The sequence below is a fragment of the Podarcis vaucheri genome (genome assembly GCF_965113315.1).
Source record: "Podarcis vaucheri genome assembly, chromosome: 4".
Taxonomy (NCBI): domain Eukaryota; kingdom Metazoa; phylum Chordata; class Lepidosauria; order Squamata; family Lacertidae; genus Podarcis; species Podarcis vaucheri.
The window spans coordinates 106,205,741-106,221,645 of NC_138762.1; the positions used below are offsets into that span (position 1 = coordinate 106,205,741).

The following is a 15,905-nucleotide window of genomic DNA, read 5'->3' on the forward strand; positions in this document are numbered from 1 at the left end:
CTTGGACATTGCCCACCACCACCGGCCACCAGCTTTCCTCTGGCACTGTGGCACCTCAGAGGTGAATGGGCCAGGGTCTGCACCTCTGCTGAAGGGCCTCTGTTGGCACCCGCTGTGGCCGCAGACACACCCCAGAAGCATGTCCGCAGCTGCAGCAGGTCCCAACAGAAGCCCTGTGCTTCTGCCACAGGCCCCTGTTCAGTTGTCGCCACAGCGCTGGTGGACTCGTAAGCCGTGTGCCACGCCGCCATGATGTAGTGACGTCAGGACATCACATGGTGTTGTGATGTCATGACAGTGTGGCACATGCATTCTGGCCACCCAGTCTGGGGTCCAGGTTGGCGCCGCTGTAAATAACTATACAACCATTAGAAGACATCTGAATGCACTCCTGTATAGCGAGGTTTTTAAAGGTTAAATTATGTTTTTATACATGTTGGAAGCCACCCAGAGTGGCAGGGGAACCCAGTCAGATGGGAGGGGAAATAAGATTATTACTACAGTGGTACCTTGGGTTACAGACGCTTCAGGCTACAGACTCCGCTAACCCAGAAATAGCACCTCGGGTTAAGAACTTTGCTTCAGGATGAGAACAGAAATTGCGTGGTGGCGGCACGGGAGGCCCCATTAGCTAAAGTGGTACCTCAGGTTACGAACAGTTTCAGGTTAAGAACGGACCTCAAGAATGAATTAAGTCCTTAACCTGAGGTACCATTGTATTATTAAATAGAATGTCTCTATTTTCACTGGGAAAACGTTGGAGGTTATGGAACTCTCTTTTTATTCTATTTTCAGCCTAACTATCAACAAGAGCTTTTTTTAAAAAAAAAATCTTAGAATAGGCCTTTTAACCCACTGAGCCAAACACAGTTCACCAGTCATGTATTGTAGTCAGAACAAGTGCGTGGTTTGTTTCTGCAGCTAAACCAGGAAGCCAGGTTTATCTAGCCCCTGGAGGGCTGCATTTGGCTTGGGCAAATTTTGAGCACAGGGTAGAAGTGAACAGGCAACATCCTTAAAACAGTATTAAACACAATAACCTCGAGGCATTATCAAACAGTTCTGTTTAGCTATAGTGTTTGTGACTTTGCAGTCATCCCAGTGGGAGCTCAATAGCATTGTGGCTTTTAGCCTGTGTTGCAGTGCGACAGGCAAACGGTGATCAATGGCACCTACATAATTACTTCCTATTAAGTATCAGAGTCTAACCCTGTGGCTTTGGTTGTTACACAAATAATAGCAAGTACCAATTTTGTTCGGATTATCATAATTTCAGCTACAAGAGGCATTGCATCTTGGCTTTCCATAGAAAACCTAAGGTTTACTCCAAATAACTCCATCATCACATTATGCCAAACATTTTATGACATTCCACACTTTTCACCTCGGTTCTGTCATTTGAAATCAATACAATATCCACATAAAAACTAGCACAAGCCACAAAAATCATTCAAAAAGCAACATTTAAAATCCAGCTATAATAATTAAATGCAAGTGTAGCAAGTATTTTGCAAAGTATTAGGTGTATGGAAATCCTGTAAGACCACAGGCTACCAGAACTTTCTAGCAGCATCCGGGCAATGCTAAACAGATTTATTCAGAAGTAAATCCCAAATTAAATTAGACTGCTTAGAATTGCAACCAAAATACACTTGTAAGGAAAAAGACCACGAATAATAGAGGAGTGGTTGCTGTTGTTGTTGTTTTAATCTACATTTAGGGAACACTTTCTCATTTGCTGAGTAACCTTTGAGCACCTGCTTTAGAATCCTTCCATGCTGCATACAGTTCTGAGGCAAGTTCTTGGTGCTCAGTCATTTCATCCAAAGCTTTCTCTCTTAATCCATGTGAACTGAGGGCATGCAATGTTTTCATTTGCTCTGGATCACTGCTGTATCCCCCCCCCCCCCGGCTTTGTGGATAGCTACTATTTTAAATTGCTTAGGGAAGAATCTTATGCACAAGAAGGTGGTAGAAAGCAAGCTGGTGCGAATTAAGCTGGCATAAAGTTATGCCAGATCCAAACACCATTCTCCAGTGGGGCTGCTTCTGCTCTGCCTGGGGGAAGGGAACTATTCACTTTATTAAGATAATGTTTTATGCCAGGTTGCCAGGTCACTTGACAGAGCTGAACAAGCAAAGGATTCAAACAAAGTCCTTCCTGTCTGATCCCACCTCTGCCACAGCGGTGGACTCTTGGGGGACTTGCATGAGCAAATTATGCAAGCATATTTTTGGCTGAGCCAGGGCTGGGCAATTAACATCAGCTGAGCCTGGCTAAGCCAGGCATCCTCTGCATCCTAAGTTGCTCTTTTTGGCATCCATCCATCCATCCATCCATCCATCCATCCATCCATTATCCCATCCATCTTGGCAGGTCTTGCCATAGAATCATCTCCTATGTTGTTATATTTTTGCAGGCTGCCTTGGGATTCCACATGAAATACCTAAATAAAATGAAATGAAACCAAATGCTAGAGCACTTCCAATATTTCCCTCCTTTATGTGTGAATCAGAGTATGTCTTCACAGCTATCTATAGAGAGAGTGCAGCAACTGAAGGTTTTGAACAGCTGAGCATTTCACCCCCACCCTTCATATAGTACTTACCTGACAGAATGGAGCCTCCTTTTCTCCCATCCTGCCAATTTACTTAAGATCATTTTGAAACTTTGACCTTACAGAACTTGTAATCTTTACAGTGATGACATAATGCTTTCTTTCTGCAGAGAGAATTTTAATGAGATAAACAAATGATGGGTATTGCCTGCCACAACTGAGGCATAAAAAATCAGTAATAAATGGAAATAATCTCATGTACTATATATTTTGAAAAATGAGCTCCAACAAGCCTTTTAATAAAGTCATTATTCCCCCTTTCCATAAATCACAAAAGCTTATTTTTGTCCAGTGGATTTGAAGCAGTCAAGGACAACTCTTTTAAATTTGTCCTTGCATGTAATTTATGGCACCAGAAGCGTCTTCCAATTTTTCATTAAAGAAGATATGAATATTATGTGTGCTCTATGTTGTTATTATCATACGTAAAGGAGCTTTTTATAGGATGTAAAGTTGTAGCTCCCTGAGTGCAAAAAAAGTCCATATCTTATTGCCAGCTAGTAGTGGTGCTGCTGCTATATAAGAAGTATTTTTGCTAGTGCTGAGTGCAGCTATGGGGGGTGGTGAATCACCAAGCAGGTACCCTGCAGCTCACATATTACAAAACTTGTTCTTGTGCTGCTGGGGTAGTTGGAGGGGGAAGTAACAGGGATCACAGATCTTCAGCAAAATACGGCAGAATCCAAATTGGTTCTAGAGCAGATGAACCCCTAATGAGGACATACCGTAACTTATTTAGTACATCACCACCAAAAATACACTCTCCCTAGTGTCAACTCACCTCACCTGCCCCAATAACATTCCTGTACGTAGGGAGAGACAAGGGCGACAGGAAAAATTCTGCCGCAGGGATTTTTAACCTTTAACCCAGCACCGCTCCCCAAACCCTATGGCGGGAACTTCCATCCAAGATGGAAGATGTCTACACCTAGGGAAGGGGAATCGACATTTAGCCATTCCCATAAGAACCCAGCATAAAAAAGTACCCTCAAGACCAAATGCCGGTGATATAGCCAGCCGTACTGGAACTGGTGCTACAGAGAGACCACCTGAGAGCTCTCATTTCTGACTTAGTAGACCTCAGAAAGATCTTAATATCCTCACCTGGAATTTGGCAGGGTGGGACAACAAGAAAGGAGATGAAGATTTAACTACGTTCCTGCAGAATTTAGATATCATCTGCCTGAAAGAAACTTGGCTGCAAGATGCTAACCTCCCACATTTGCATGGATAGCCTCCCTGCAGTCAAGAGGCATCAAAAAGGACAAGGAAGTGGGGGACTGACCACCTTTACCTCACTGGATCTGGCTGGGGAAATTAGTGTTGTAGAGTCGGATCTCCTTTATGAATATTTCCTGCCACTACAGTTTAGTGCAGGGGCAGGAGACCCATTTTTCTTTATTAACACTTACCTCCCACCAGCACGCACCCTAGACGTGGTGGTTAAGATTTGGATCGACCTAACTCACCTCACCCCTTAAGGCTGGGAAACCTGGAGAAGGATGTCTAATAGAGATCTTGAAGCATATACAGGAAAAGGTGATCCTTCAGGTAACACTGAGCTCCAAGCCAGTTAGGGCTTTTTAAAGGCTCTGGTTACCTCTATTCAGATAGGATTGAAAGCTGGTGTATCAACCAAAGCTTACAAAAGGTCTTATGTCAATAAGGCTACCTTTGCCTCCATTGACAATGCTGGTTCTAGTAGCTCCTTAAGACTATGAACTTGATCATTTAAGGGAAAGTGCAACCCCCAAGAAAAGCAGGATTAATGCCACTTAACTGCTCAAACAAATCACTCACAAGCAGCACCCTTGTCTTGATTGGATTGAGCACACTTTACTGGTCCTCATCTAGGGTACTATTGAGCTTACGTAGAGGTGCTTACGTAGCTTACGTAGAGGAGACTCTTGAGAGTCCCATGGACTGCAAGAAGATCAAACCTTTCCATTCTGAAGGAAATCAGCCCTGAGTGTTCACTGGAAGGACAGATCCTGAAGCTGAGGCTCCAATACTTTGGCCACCTCATGAGAAGAGAAGACTCCCTGGAAAAGACCCTGATGTTGGGAAAGATGGAGGGCACAAGGAGAAGGGGGCGACAGAGATGGTTGGACAGTGTTCTCGAAGCTACCAGCATGAGTTTGACCAAACTGCGGGAGGCAGTGGAAGACAGAAGTGCCTGGAGTGCTCTGGTCCATAGGGTCACAAAGATTCGGACATGACTAAACAACAACAACAACAACAACAACAACAACATGACATGGGCATTATTCAGCCGACATTCAAAAATAATCCACTGAAAAACCCACTTTCTTCTACTGCAAAAATCTCCTATACTCCCACAAGATTTGAATTTGGGACTTCTAGACATTAATAACAAAATAGCAGGAGGGAGCCAAGAAAGGGCTATCTGCATCTGTACGTTCCTAACTCTGACACACAGGAAGCAATCATATACCTGAGAAACTGGCATAAAACAAGGTGGTATATATTAAGCCAGCATAAAGTTACACCAGATGAAAACTCTGTTCAGCAGTGGGGCCTAACCTTGGCAGAGGGAAAACAAGCCTTTAAAATAGTGCCAGAGGATCACCACCCTTTTTGCCGGCTTAACTTCTGCCATGCTTGTTTAGGATTGCAGTATAAACTGGCAAAGAACTGCTCTAACTCAATTTGTATTTTCCATGCCACTATTAAGAACAGGGAAGAAAGACTTGCTCATATCATCAGGTTCTGTTGACAAAATTGCGTATCAAAATTAGGAGTCACATTTCAGGTGCCAGAAGGCAAGGCACTATATATCTTTATTTTCATTTTCACCTTTTTTAGTATTATTAATACTACTACTATATTAGCATCATCATCAATATTTACAGGTGTTGTACAAAATTACCCCCAAGGAGTGGCTGGGACAGAGCAGGGGGGAGAATCCGACTCAAAGCTTAAAACTAAATAAATAGCACAGCAGAAAAGTGGATAGAAAAGGGGAGTGGGGAAAGAAAAATGGAAATAGAAGAAAGATCTCCTCTCAAATATACAGTAACTGAAACAAATGAATGTTAAAACATTTAAAGGCGGCTAGAGATTGAATGTGTCAGGTCTTATTGGCAGAGTATTCAAAACAAACAAAGAGATCATGGAGACGAATAACATGAAGCAGAGAAGATATGAGGGAGCCATGAAATGGATACCCTTCGACTTTAATAATAATGTATTGAACTGAATACGGAAGGGATACGGTAAAGCCAATGAAAAGAAAGCAGAAAAGGCATGAGAGGCACAGCACATACAAATGCACAAGTAGAAAAATGAAAGACAGAAATAAGAAACCTAAAATGAGATAAGGCCAAGCCAACATGGAAGGAATTGAAATAATCCTACTGCAATAAATGATAATAATCAAACAACAAGCTTAAGAGTGAGTAGTGTCAACAGAAAGAAAAGAACAAATCTTTAAAGATTAGGAACCTAAGAGTAACAGAACTCAGCAATGGAAGTTTCATGGGATGAAAAATGAAAAGGACAAATAGAAACAGAGTGCCCAAAATTTCTGGCAGAGGAAGGAAAATGCCAGGAACAGCCGATGAAAGAGGAATGTACAGACATAATGGGAAGAGAAACAACAACTGCTTTAGCTAAATTAGGTTTCAGAAAATGAAAAGACAACCAAGAGAGGACAGACAAGCTAAAAGATTAGGAAATGATGCTAGAGCGATAACAGGGACAGAAAAGTCTAATTAAATATCATTAGCCTAGAGGCATTAATCAAAACCAAAAGGACCAAGAGGATGAAGACACAAAGTAAACATATGAGAACCAAGAACTCAGTCTTAAGGAACATAGAAAGCTGAGAATAGTTTAAAGAAGGAACATTATCTGTAGACAAATGAAATGTGAAACGAGAGAGGTAAGAAGAACACAGACTCTGGATGTTCATTTGGGAAATCAGAAGGAAATTAAATATCAATCGGGGGGGATGGGCTGTATTTATTTCAGATTTAATACATATGGATTAAGAATAACACATACTCATTCCAAAAGAATTGTTTGCTTTGGGTTTCTCTTTCTTTTGGATTTATTTAGTTACACACACACTGGAGACTTTTGCAGACCTGGGCTCCTTTGAGAAGAAGGGCAGGATAACAAATTGTGTCCTCCATCACGGAGAGCACGTCTTGCGGTGAGGTCACCCAAACTGCCCGACTGGATGGCCTCAACTCCCGATTGGTCGCCCATCGGTTGCTGGGGAAGGAATTTGGCTCAGGGAGCTCGCAATTGGCATCCGAGGGGCTATTTATATCCCTGCACGTGTCGTTGAGCTTCCTCTTTTCGCTGTGTGTACAGGATCACCCTCCCTCCCTCCCTCCCTCTATTTGGGGGCTTATTGACCTTGCTATGCCTGTCTAGGGGTCGTCTGCTTTTGGGACAGGGACCCGGTAGGAATTTTGCCATTTGGCTGATTGGCTGGTGCCATTTGGTTTTTGCCTACTGCATAGCAAATCGTCACAACTTTGTAAGGTTGGCGGTTAGGCATTGGTTCAATTGGTTGGTGGAGGGGGTGTGGTTGGCTGTCTTCCCCTCCAAGTTGCTGCTGCAAGGGTATTCTGTTAAAGCAGTGGTGCCCAAACTTTTTTCAAGGAGGGCCAGATTTGATGAAGTGAAGGGCTGTGAGGGCCAACCAAAGTTGTTGCGCCTTTTTTAGGATTGAAATTGTTGAGGGTTTTTTTTAGGGTTGAAGTTGTTGAGGTTTTTTTTTGAGGCTTTTACCCCATAAACTGCCGAAGGGGCTGGATTAGGCCCCCGAAACAGACAACAAGGGAATCAAAGGTGTGCTAAAGGCGATTCACCTTGCAAGCGGTGCGCCATCCCTTTGGCCCAGGCGAGGCAGCGAGGCGGCTGCGGCTGCGAGGCGACCTCCTCGCCCGTCTCCTCGTGAGGGAAATGCAGCGTCGGTGTCGAGGCGCCTCCGGCAGAGTAAGGCCGCTGGCCTTCGCCTTCGCCTTCCCCTCCACCTTCCTCCTTTTCACCGCGCCGCCTGCGCCCCCGCTGCCTCCCGTTCTCGGCGGGCCTTCCCGGGCTTCGGGCATCGGGCTCCAAGGGCGAAGGCGCCCCTCCTCGGCCCCACTCCACCACGCCCATCTGCAGCACAGGCCCCACCGCCGCACTCCTGCCAGCCGCCCTGGCCGCTTCGCCCGCCTCCTCCTCGGGCTCGAAGCCCGGGTTGACCTGGCTCCAGGCCTGCCTTGAGCAAGATGAGAGCGGCGGCGGCGGCGAGCAAGACGAAGGAGGAGAAGGAGAAGAAGCGCCGACGCCGATGCTGCTGCTGCCTGGCGGGTCCTGCAGCCGCCCCAGCTCCAGATGCTCCAGGCCGCCGGGAGGGCAAAGTCCCGCCCCTGAGCCTGGATGAAGGCCGCCGCCGCCACCTCAGAAATTTCTCTCAGGCCGGCCGAGTAACGGCGCGGGAAGAGAGCGCCTTCGCTTTCTCCACCGCCCACCTTCCAGCCCCCCGTCCCTGCCCACAGAGCGCCGCCTCGCAGGGGGAAGCGGGCAGGCTGGGCTGGCGGCTACACGGGCCACACAACGAGGTCTGGCGGGCCGGATTCGGCCCGCGGGCCTTGTGTTTGACACCCGTGTGTTAAAGGAATCCAGGGGCTCACTTTGCTCTTGTCCAAATCTCTGTTAAGGGGCTTGGGCCACGCCAGAGCCGCTGGGAGCATTTGGGGTGAGGTTAGAGACTGGTGTTCAGCTCAGACTTCCCCCAGATTATTTTCCCTTACTGACGTCTGCTAGAGTCCAGGCGTCAGTGCTGCCCTGCCAAGGTCAGGTGCAGCTAGTCAGGAACCAATGCCTAAGCAACCACTCACATGCTGTAATCAATAAAGTTGCGGCCAAAATTATGCCAAAAACCTTAAACTATAATTCTCTGTCTATTGTGAATTATTTCAAGGGTGGTTTGGGAGCTTAACACGCAACAACGTATTACTGAAAACAGGCCTGCATTTATTTGCACTGGGGTAACTGTCCATTGTCCACTAAGTACATTTGGGACAAAGTTCCCTACTACTATCACCATTTTGGACTACAGCCTTTCGTTCTGATTTATGAAATGTGAATTGGAACCCAAGTACAAATGAACTGAATATGAATTTTTAAAAAAGAGATGAAAGCTCAGCTCAGCCAGAAGGAAAACATTAAATCCAAAACAGAGAAAAATACATTTCCCCCCCTCTTCACATCCCTCAATAGAATAAACCCCAATATCAGATAGATAAAGAAAAACCGAGTGAACAACAGTATGAAATGCAGACAAAAGATGGACAGCAAGAAAAGAATGGAAAATGAGATTGCAATCCTAACAATCTCTATTGAGAAGCAAGTCCCATTGAATTCAATGGTGCTTACTCCCACTTAAGTGAGGTGTCGTTTGCAGCCTTAGGCAGCAATCCTACACACAAGAAACTGGCACAAAACAACTCCAGTATACGTTAAACCAGCGTTTACGCCAGATCCAAAGAAGTGGGGTTACTGCTGGTTGTGTCAGCCTAAGCCTGCCAGGGGGAAAACAAGCCTTTAAAACACTGTTTAATATGCACTGCCCTTTCTGCCAGCTCAACTTATTTGGGATTGCTCAGCCGGCTGGGTCCCAGTTGAGTTGCAGTGGAGCCAGCCTGAGGATGAGAGAGTTAAGCCTGTATCTGCTGGATCCTAGCCTGTCCATGCTTGCAAAACTTGCTCTGGGATTGCTCCCAAAGTCATTGGGAAAGGATAAGCCATTCTATAAGCAAGGAAACAAAGGGAAGTAGAGAAATTGGATACCAAAAAAGTGAACGCGGATGATAAAAAAAAAGGTATCGAAAATTATAGGACAAAGTTTAATGAAGTAGCAAATGCGATCACCCATCATTGGATACAGTGAACACAACGAGGCAATCAGGACAAAAACAATATTATGCCGGAGGATGTTGTAGATGTAATCTAATTTCCCACTTTTGAATCCATCTCAGACTTGCTTTACACATGAAGCAGAATGAAATAGATAGAATGCTGAGGTAGCAGAGAGGTTTATACCGCTTCAGACTATACGTGGGGTTGGGCCATTTTCTGAACGCTCCCGTAGGTAAAAAGAAATTTCCTGAAGAAGAGACCCAAGTAAGCAATGGAAAACTAAGATTCTAGTATTCAGCTTGCGGGGATGTTTGTTGTGGGCATCAGTCTCTCTTGAGAAACAATGGAGTACACCTCTGGAGGTGAAGTCAGATCTCTGGAGAATCACAGCCCTGCTGTAGATGCAGGGGCTGGTAACTCATGACCGCTGCCTCTGTTAGCAGCACCAAAGTGACCTCTCCGAGGCGCCAGCCTGGGCAGTGTGCATGGAGCTCCTGGGCTGCACAGACGAGAAGACTCCCTTCTCAGCCTCCCTTATGTAGGAGAACTTTAGATCATGGGATTGCTTCAGTCTGTGTTACTTCAGTATTTTAACATCTCATTTTACTGTATGTGTAGATAAAGCCCTACCATTTCAAACTTCAAGTGGGGGGTATGGCCTTGGAGTCTCCTATACAGTGGTACCTCCGGTTATGAACTTAATTCGTTCTGGAGGTCCGTTCTTAAGCTGAAACCGTTCTTAGCATGAGGCTCGCTTTCGCTAATGGGGCCTCTTGCTGTTGCATGCTAAGATTCCGAGACCTCCCCCAATAAATAAAGGCACAATTGACATGGAATTTAGTTTAAGGTTATTGGCATAATTTTGGCCACAACTTTATTCATTACAGATGATGAGTGGTTTGCTTAGGTATTGGTTCCTGACTAGCTGCACCTGACCTCAGCAGGGCAGCACTGATGCCTGGACTCCGGCAGATGTCAGTAAGGGAAAACATTGGACCAGGTTCAGACTCAAGCTCACCCCAGATGCTCCCAGGGGCTCTGGCGTGGTCCTAACCCCTGGAAGGGGATCGGACAAAAGCAAGGCGAGCCCCTGGATTCCTTTAATGAAATACCCTAGCATTGGAGGGGCAGGCACAGCCTATCCACATCCCCTCCACCACCATTGAACCAATGCCTAACCGCCAAACCTTACAAAGTTGTGACGATTTGCTACGCGGCAGGCGAAACCCAAATGGCACCAGCCATAAGGGGTGATATGATAGCCATGTTCAAATATATAAAAGGATGTCACATAGAGGAGGGAGAAAGGTTGTTTTCTGCTGCTCCAGAGAAGCGGACACGGAGCAATGGATCCAAACTACAAGAAAGAAGATTCCACCTAAACATTAGGAAGAACTTCCTGACAGTAAGAGCTGTTTGACAGTGGAATTTGCTGCCAAGGAGTGTGGTAGAGTCTCCTTCTTTGAAGGTCTTTAAGCAGAGGCTTGACAACCATATGTCAGGAGTGCTCTGATGGTGTTTCCTGCTTGGCAGGGGGTTGGACTCGATGGCCCTTGTGGTCTCTTCCAACTCTATGATTCTATGATTCTATTCTATGATTCAGTCAGCCAAATGGGAAAATTCCTACCGGGCCCCCAACAGCGGACGACCCACGACGGCATAGGAAGGTCATAATGATCCCTAAATATAAGGAGGGTGGGCAGGTGATCCGATGCATGAGGCGAAAAAGGAAGCTCAACGCAACGTGCAGCGGTATATATGTGCCCCTCGGTTAATGTATGAAATGATCCCATTGGCCGGATTTACCCCAGCAACCAGGGGACCACCAATTGGGTTGTTGTGGTTATCCAATCACTCCCACCCACAACAGTAGCGAGGTCAGTCTTCATGATCTCACAGCAACGTGTGTTCTCTGGGAGAAGGACATGATCTGCCGTGCCACCGGCGCATGACTTCCGCTCGCATCCCGGGGCAAAGTTCGCAACTAGGGGCATCTACTTCCGGATTAGCAGAGCTCGTTACCCGAAGCATTCGTAAGGAGGATGGTACATAACCCAAGGTTCCACTGTAATGTGAAAGGAAAAAACCTCCCTGCAGATATAAAGCTTGTATGGTAGATATAAAGGTTTGGGCCCAGTTGTTCTGCCACATCAGGTTGTTTTTAACACAGGGGAGCATTAAAAAAAAGTTAGACCCACCTGCCATCTATCACCTCCAGATTTTATCATTTTGTCATCAGCATGTGTAAACCAGCTCATATCTGCACTTTTTGGTTTAGTTGGGTATGCATTTTTGGGATGTTTCTGAGTACTCAGCTGCTTCAGAATTCCACAATGGGCAGAAAGCAAATGGCCTTTCATTGCCCAATGCAATTCGCAAACATCCAAGAAAACGTCAATGTAACAGAAGAGATCTGTTCTTATTGTTATGCATCCCAAGAATGTGAGAATGGTCTTCACAAGTAAAAACCATTACATGTTTGTATGCAATTTTGACAATTTTGTCAATTTCAAATGCTTCAAAATAACTGAAGCTTTTTAAGCTTCATAAGCAGCACTTGATGATTTAAAACGTTTTTCTCCATTAAAATGAATATATATTCAGTGATGCTATAATTTGTGTTTCACAAAGTGCACAATTTCAGCCTAATTCAACTTTTAAGTGTACCAAGTACCACAGTTACAGTCATGTAGATCTTCTGATATACAAACTGAAAGCAATTAAGCCATTTATCTATCGTTTTGTGAATGGAGAAATACACTCTGAATCACTTGAGAGCTCAGTACCAGACAATAGCGCCAATGCAAAAATTTAATGGTACCTGGGTGGTCTACTTGCTACCATTTCCACAGTTCCTCTTACGCTATTCAAGTCATATGTAAAACATCCACCCATGTGGGCCATGACCTGAGTCACGTGAGATCTATCCATCACACCACCGACCCAGCAATGTTCTTATGGGAAAAGAAGAAAATAATCAGGCAGAAATGAGAAAGGTAAAGAAAGTTATAGGCATAGCTGATGCAAAGATGAGGAGAAAATAAGAATGTGTGAATCCCGTAAGAGGGCTAATGTAAGTATATAACATCACCCAGAGAATAAAAGCTGTATGTTAGGGAATAAAATAGTAGTTCCACTATTTTTGGTGGGGACAAAGGAGAATCACATAAGCATGGACTGTTTTTTCCAAAACGTCCCTACACCACCAGCCTCTGCCTTCACCTGGTCAAATTTGCGCTGGTGATTAATCTCCATCATTTGACTCCTTTGGAGCAGTAGCCTAAAGGAAAGCCAAGGTCTATGCTGCAGGGTGTTAATGCAGCTGAATGCCCATACTGCCACTATTCCCGCTGACAGATTACTGCTGCACCTGTGACTCTTTAAATTAGCCACAGCTGGGATGGATGGGGCCTAATAGGAGCCAATTGTCCAAAAGTAGCTGACATCCTGTCTCTCTTTTTCTCTCTCTAGATTGAACTGGAAAGGGACCAGATACAATCCTTTTACCTGTTCCCTCAGGCAAAATCTCCCAGTCATGTTGTTTAGAACTAAAAATAAAAACAAAGCAATTCTGGGGTTTTGGTTTACGTTTTTAGAGGATGCTCAGCCTTCCAATTATAGCTAAATGGTGCCAACTTATATCACTCAATTAACACCTTAAATATGGTTCTCAAACTATTTTGTTTATTTTGGTCTACATTAGCATAACCTGGGAAGGAAAAATGAGACAAAGTCTGAAATATCACAGACAATATAAAGAATATATATTATTGTGTGTGTGATGGTTCCTATATCCACTGAACACATTATGCATGTATAATAGCCATAGCTCTATGGTAGAACACATCTGTCTATGCAAAAGTTCTATGGTCCGGTTATTATTTATTAAGATATTTCAGATCCTACTTTTTCACCAGAACATATGTAAATTTGTGTCCTCTTTTTGGTGATGCATTTCCTCTTTATTAGCTATAAAAGCTATTTGCTTTTTATACTCAAAATATAAGATTAATAAATGATGACTGTAACAAACTACAGTGGTACCTCAGGTTAAGAACTTAATTCGTTCTGGAGGTCTGTTCTTAACCTGAAACTGTTCTTAACCTGAAGCACCACTTTAGCTAATGGGGCCTCCTGCTGCTGCCACCCCACGATTTCTGTTCTCATCCTGAAGCAAAGTTCTTAACCCGAGGTACTATTTCTGGGTTAGCGGAGTCTGTAACCTGAAGCGTCTGTAACCTGAGGTACCACTGTACCTGTTTTTAACCAAAGACCCTTTCAAATGCAGCAATTAGAAGGCTGCCATTTGATGATTGTGCACCAGGGGGGGAGGGGGCACTTTTCAAAGGTTAAAGTTCTGAAGCTGACAAAAAAGAAGAAGTAAGAGTTTAACCTTCCAAATATGTAGGGTACAAATTCTGCATCTATTGAAAGGTGTGAGCTTACAAAAAGAAGTTGCTATTTCTCTGTTATACTAAATATACTAGTTAAGTCTCAAAAATAGATGTACAATCAAGGTCAATGCCAGATTCCACCCTAGTTTTCCCATCCCAATGATTGTAGTATGCATTTAAGTGTTTTAATAGTGGACACAGAGCTCATTCGACATAGGAAATGCCCTGTTTCTATGAACTAGGGCAAGTTCTACACATCTAATGGGAATGAATACCCAATATCTCAGACATTGAAGAAAATTGGCTAATGTCTTCTCCAAATTTCTGCAGTTCACAGAAGGCAGTGGCGCAGCTCCTAGGTCTAAAGAGCTCTGTGTTAAGTATTACAGCACTTGGGTTCACACTGGTGTCATTGCAGTTCATACTCGCCTGGATCTCAGTGGTTTACAACAAACCTGAAGTGCATTTCATTGTTATGCTTCAGTTAGCGGGTTGTGCCGAAAGACTAGCTTAGAGGAGCCCTGCAATATTGTCCATTGATAACATTGCAGGTCAGAGCTGATGCTGATTTGGATTCCTAGTCAAAAATCCCCATACCTCTTAAAAGGTAAAGGTAGCCCTGACCATTAGGTCCAGTCATGACCGACTCTGGGGTTGTGGCGCTCATTTCGCTTTATTGGCTGAGGGAGCTGGCGTACAGCTTCTGGGTCATGTGGCCAGCATGACTAAGCCGCTTCTGGTGAACCAGAGCAGCACACGGAAATGCCATTTACCTTCCCACCAGAGCGGTACCTATTTATCTACTTGCACTTTGTGCTTTTGAACTGCTAGGTTGGCAGGAGCAGGGACCGAGCAACGGGAGCTCACCCCGTCATGGGGATTCAAACCGCCGACCTTCTGATTGGCAAGTCCTAGGCTCTGTGGTTTAACCCACAGTGCCACCCGCATACCTCTTAGGTGGCAGCAAATGTCAATCTACTTATATATATATCCTTATGTTATCAACCTCAGACCTTATCGCTGGCTAAATTAGACACTTGGCTGCATGCAGACGTCTCGTGCTCCAGTAACTTGCATGCTGACTGGTTGCACTTATAAAAGTTCAGTAGGTATACTCCTGGCATTGATGCTGACTTTAGTTTTCCCACAGTCACAGACCAAGGTAACACACAAGGGGTACACTACCACATTTTTGCTGCAGTCTCCCACTTGTTCATTTCTATATCTGAGGAAGGCTCTTAATTTCTGAACCTCTGCCTTTGACTGGATTCAACAATATAAATAGTAAGGGGAGCCAAGGTCTCAGTTACTAACAAAATTTGGTTGAAGTTCTGCATACATTTGTTCATATTAGTTATGCTTAAAAATGAACTAGGAAAGGTTTATATTCCACTAGGTATTTTTCCTCCAGACTCTAAAGAACACTCCTTTCCTGTGTTACAACAATATGGGTCAAATGCTAACAGAAAATAACATAATTACACCAGGTATAGAAAAGCATGATAGCTGCCCCTTCTGTTTTCTAAATGACATTGCACAGAGAAGTCAGTAAACCTAAGGGAACAATAAACATTACCTACATGCAGTGTAGGTAAGTACGAATCTCTTTAAGTACGAATTGAATTAGTATGCCGATCTGCTGTTTTTCAAGGCCTGGAGCCGGCGGGAGAAGGGGAACTGTATCTGACAAAGAATATTTTAATACAGATTCACCCAAATGAACAGATAAAATTTATGTTTGTTTTCGTCTTTTATTGTCACATTTTATGAGTTTGTTTAACAGCAGATTCTGCAAAATATCACTACTATCATGTTATTGTCAAATCTCACAGTTATTGTGCAAAGACAGGTCAGGTCAGTTATGAGGCTATTGAAATGTTGCTGTTTTGCACTCTTGTTATAGTCCTGTACTTAGCCCTTTCAGGAACCCGGAGGCAGGGAGACAGATAGCTTACATTTCTCAGAAACCCATTGTAGTCATATACAATGCGGTTTTTTTCTTCAATTTAAA

The 15,905-nt window shown here is 44.2% G+C and overlaps 1 long non-coding RNA gene across 1 annotated transcript in view; it reads right to left on the bottom strand.

Annotated features, from left to right (window-relative positions):
• Window positions 1-2,501: 2,501 nt before the first annotated feature.
• The window catches only part of LOC309531617, a 77,259-nt gene continuing 63,855 nt past the window's right edge, over window positions 2,502-15,905 (bottom strand). Inside the window, exon 5 of the long non-coding RNA XR_014219355.1 lies at window positions 2,502-2,722. This is a non-coding gene — a long non-coding RNA (uncharacterized lncRNA). The remainder of the gene's footprint in view (window positions 2,723-15,905) is intronic.